Source organism: Arachis ipaensis, chromosome B1 (assembly GCF_059453495.1).
Source record: "Arachis ipaensis isolate K30076 ecotype BB chromosome B1, ASM5945349v1, whole genome shotgun sequence".
NCBI classification, from domain to species: Eukaryota; Viridiplantae; Streptophyta; class Magnoliopsida; order Fabales; family Fabaceae; genus Arachis; species Arachis ipaensis.
Window position 1 is genome coordinate 43,148,196 of NC_142436.1, and position 4,822 is coordinate 43,153,017.

General features: G+C 37.4%; 1 non-coding gene across 1 annotated transcript; it reads right to left on the reverse strand.

Annotated features, from left to right (window-relative positions):
* Positions 1-3,662: 3,662 nt before the first annotated feature.
* Positions 3,663-3,770, reverse strand: LOC148576363 (small nucleolar RNA R71). The gene has a single exon (XR_015903603.1). It is a non-coding gene; the product is annotated as a small nucleolar RNA R71 (small nucleolar RNA).
* Between the last annotated feature and the right edge of the window lie 1,052 nt (positions 3,771-4,822).

Genomic DNA, 4,822 nt, shown 5'->3' on the forward strand with positions numbered 1-4,822 from the left:
TTTCCAACAATATATAATAGTCTATACTTTGCTCGAGATTTGATGGCCCAAACCGGCGTTCCAAATCAGCATAGAAATTCTGGTGTCAAAATGCCAGAACTGGCATAAAAGCTGGAGTTAAACGCCCAAATTGGCACAAAAGTTGGCGTTTAACTCCAAGAAAAGCCTCTACACGTGAAAGCTTCAACGCTCAGCCCAAGCACATACCAAGTGGGCCTGGAAGTGGATTCTGCATCATTTACTCATTTCTGTAAACCCTAGGTTACTAGTCTTCTACAAATAGGACCTTTTGCTATTGTATTAGGGGGACTTTTACACACTTTTCATCTTTGAACTTATATGTTCACGCTTTGGGAGGCTGGCCATTCGGCCATGCCTAGACTTTTTGTTCTTATGTATTTTCAACGGTAGAGTTTCTACACACCATAGATTAAGGTGTGGAACTCTACTGTTCTTCATGAATTAATACAAAGTACTACTATTTTTCTATTCAATTCATGCCTACTTCTTCTCTAAGATATACACTCGTTCTTCAAATTGATGAATGTGATGATCCGTGACACTCATCACCATTCTCACCTATGAACGCGTGCCTGACAACCACTGTCGTTCTACATGCAATCAAGCTTGAATGTGTATCTCTTGGGTTTCTAATCTAAGATTAAAACCTTCGTGGTATAGGCTAGAATTATTGGTGGCCATTTTTGAGATCCGAAAAGTCTAAACCTTGTCTGTGGTATTCCGAGTAGGATCTGGGAAGGGATGACTGTGACGAGCTTCAAACTCGCGAGTGTTGGGCGTGTGACGGACGCAAAAGGATCAATGGATCCTATTCCAACATGATCAAGAACCGACAGATGATTAGCCGTGTGGTGACAGCGCATTTGGACCATTTTCACTGAGAGGACGGGAAGTAGCCATTGACAACGATGATGCCCAACATAAAGCTTGCCATGGAAAGGAGTATGAATGATTGGAAGAAGGCAATAGGAAAGCAGAGGTTCAGGAGGAACAAAGCATCTTCATACGTTTATCTGAAATTCTCACCAATGAATTACATAAGTATCTCTATCCTATTTTATATTTTATTCATCTTTTAATTATCAATCCTCCATAACCATTTGAATCCGCCTGACTAAGATTTACAAGATGACCATAGCTTGCTTGAAGCCGACAGTCTCCGTGGGATCGACCCTTACTCACGTAAGGTTTATTACTTGGACGACCCAGTGCATTTGCTAGTTAGTTGTGCGGAGTTGTGACAAAGAGTTGAGATTACAATTGTGCGTACCAAGTTGTTGGCGCCATTGATGATCACAATTTCGTGCACCAAGTTTTTAGCGCCGTTGCCGGGGATTGTTCGAGTTTGGACAACTGATGGTTCATCTTGTTGCTTAGATTAGGTAATTTTGTTGTATGTTTATGCTTTTTTTCGAAAAAAAATTTTTTTCAAAAATACAAAAAAAAAAATTTCTATTTTGTTCTTCGGAGTTTTTAAGAATGAATTCTAGAGTTTCATGGTGATCTGTTGAAGTCTGGCTGGCTGTGAAGCCATGTCTAATCTTTTGGACTGAGGTTTCAACTTATCATCACAAGAGCTTGTTGATTTCTATCAATTTTGCTGTTGAGAGTAATGATCTGCTAAAGCTTGGCTGGCCATTGGCCATGTCTAGTGATTTGGACCGAAGCTTTCATTGAAGGCTTGGCTGGCTAGTAAGCCATGTCTAATTCCTGGACCGGAGTTTTAGACTAACATTGCAATAATTCCTAGAATTCTCATTAAAAATTTTGAATCTCTTTATTTTCTTTTCCAAATAATTTTTGAAAAATCACAAAAAAATTTATAAAATCTTAAAATCACAAATATTTTATGTTTCTTGTTTGAGTCTAGGGTCTAATTTTAAGTTTGGTGTCAATTGCATGTCTTTATTCTTCTTGCATTTTTCGAATATATGTAATATGTTCTTCATTGATCTTCAAGTTGTTCTTGATGATTTCCTTGCTCTGATCTTTAAATTCTCTTATTTTGTGTCTTTTGTTGTTTCTCATATGATTCTCACTTTGTTAGTGTTTCTAATATGAAAATTTCTAAGTTTGGTGTCTTGCATGCATTGTTTATTTGATCTTAGTTCTTCATGATTTAGTTTCATTTTGTTATTATTCTCTAAAAATTCGAAAAATTTTCAAAACTATGTCTTTTCAAGTCAATAATACAGAGAATTGAAGATTCAGAACATTCAGCAGAGGAATTACATAGAAAAAGCTGGGCCTTCAAAACGCCCAATGAAGAAGGAAAACTGGCGTTTAAACGCCAGCCAGGGTACCTGGCTGGGCGTTAAACGCCCAAAAAGGTAGTATTTTGGGCGTTAAATGCTAGAATGGATGCCATTCTGGGCGTTTAACGCCAAGAGGACACTAGAGGGAAGATTTTGTTTTTAATTCAAATCTTTTGCAAATTTTCATAAGTTTTCAAAATCAAATCTTTTTCAAATCATATCTTTTCAATCATATCCTTTCAAAATCAATTTCTTTTCAATTTTTTTTATTTATTACTATTTTCGAAAATCCTTGCTACAATTAGTGATTCAAAATTTTCAAGTTGTTACTTGCCTATTAAGAAAGGATCAAAAGTTTTAATTCTAGAATCATATCTTTTAATTTCTTGTTGGTCAAGTAATCAACTTTAATTTTAAAAACTTTCTCTTTTTAATTTGATTCTCAATCATATCTTCTCAATCATGTCTTTTCAATCACATATTTTTCAAAATTAATTTTCAATCATATCTTTTTTATTTCTAATTCCAAAATCTTTTTCAAAAATCACTTAATTTCTTTTCCAATCTTAGTTTTCAAAAATCATTTACCAAATTTTCAAAATTTCTTTTAATTTTTTTAAAATCTTTTTACTTTAATTTCGAATATTCTTCTCCTCTTCTCACATCCTTCTATTTATGGACTAACACTCCTCCTCAATGTACAATTCGAACTCTATCCCTCTTGATAAGTTCGAATTCTCTCTTCTCTACCTTCTCCTTCTATTCTTCTTTACCTCTGACACCTCAAGGAATCTCTATACTGTGACATAGAGGATTCCATATTTTCTTCTCCTCTCTTTTCATATGAGCAAGAGTAAGGACAAAGACATTCTTGTTAAGGCTGATCCTGAACCTGAAAGGACCTTGAAGAGAAAGCTAAGAGAAGCTAAAGTACAACTCTCTGTAGAGGACCTAACAAAGCTTTTCAAACAAGAAGAAGCTATGGCAGCCGAAAACAACAACAATGCCAACAATGCAAGGAAGGTGCTTGGTGACATTACTGCACCTACTCCTGACTTTTATGGGAGGAGCATCTCACTCCCTGCCATTGGAGCAAACAACTTTGAGCTTAAGCCTCAATTAGTTTCTCTAATGCAACAGAATTGCAAGTTTCATGGACTTCCATTGGAAGATCCTCATCAGTTCTTAGCTGAATTCTTGTAAATCTGTGACACTGTTAAGACCAATGGGGTTGATCCCGAGGTCTATAAGCTTATGCTCTTTCCCTTTTCTGTAAGAGACAGAGCTAAAACATGGTTGGATTCACAACCTAAAGAAAGCCTGAACTCTTGGGAAAAGCTAGTCAATGCCTTCTTGGCAAAGTTCTTTCCACCTCAAAAATTGAGCAAGCTTAAAGTAGAAGTCTAAACCTTCAGACAGAAGGAAGGTGAATCCCTCTATGAAGCTTGGGAAAGATACAAGCAATTGATCAAAAGGTGTCTTTCTGACATGCTTTTAGAATGGAGCATCATAGGTATCTTCTATGATGGTCTGTCTGAACTGTCCAAGATGTCATTGGACAGCTCTACTGGAGGATCTCTTCATTTGAAGAAGACGCCTGCAGAAGCTCAGGAACTCATTGAAATTGTTGCAAATAACCAATTCATGTACACTTCTGAAAGGAATCCTGTGAATAATGGGATAAATCAGAAGAAAGGAGTTCTTGAGATTGATACTCTAAATGCCATATTGGCTCAGAACAAAATATTAACTCAGCAAGTCAATATGATTTCTCAGAGTCTGTCTGGAATGCAAGCAGCAACAGGCAGTACCAAAGAAGCTTCATCTGAAGAAGAAGCTTATGATCCTGAGAACCCGGCAATGGAAGAGGTGAATTACATGGGAGAACCCTATGGAAACACCTATAATCCTTCATGGAGAAATCATCCAAACCTATCATGGAAGGATCAACAGAGGCCTCAACAAGGCTTCAACAACAGTAATGGTGGAAGAAATAGGTTTAGCAACGGCAAACCTTTTCCATCATCTTCTCAGCAACAGACAGAGAATTCTAAGCAGAGCCACTCTGACTTAGCAACCATAGTCTCTGATCTAATCAAAACCACTCAAAGTTTCATGACTGAAACAAGGTCCTCCATTAGAAATTTGGAGGCACAAGTGGGTCAGCTGAGCAAGAAAGTTACTGAACTCCCTCCTAGTACTCTTCCAAGCAATACAGAAGAAAATCCAAAAGGAGAGTGCAAGGCCATCAACATGACCCACATGGCCGAACTTGGAGAGAAGGAAGAGGCAGTGATCTCCACTGAGGAAGACCTCAATGGACGTCCACTAGTCTCCAAGGAGTTCCCTAATGAGGAACCATGGGAATCTGAGGCTCACACTGAGACCATAGAGATTCTATTGAATTTACTTTTGTAATTCATGAGCTCTGATGAGTATTCTTCCTCTGAAGAGGATGAAGATGTTACTGAAGAATAAGTTGCTAAGTACCTTGGAGCAATCATGAAGCTAAATGCCAAGATATTTGGTAATGAGACTTGGGAGGA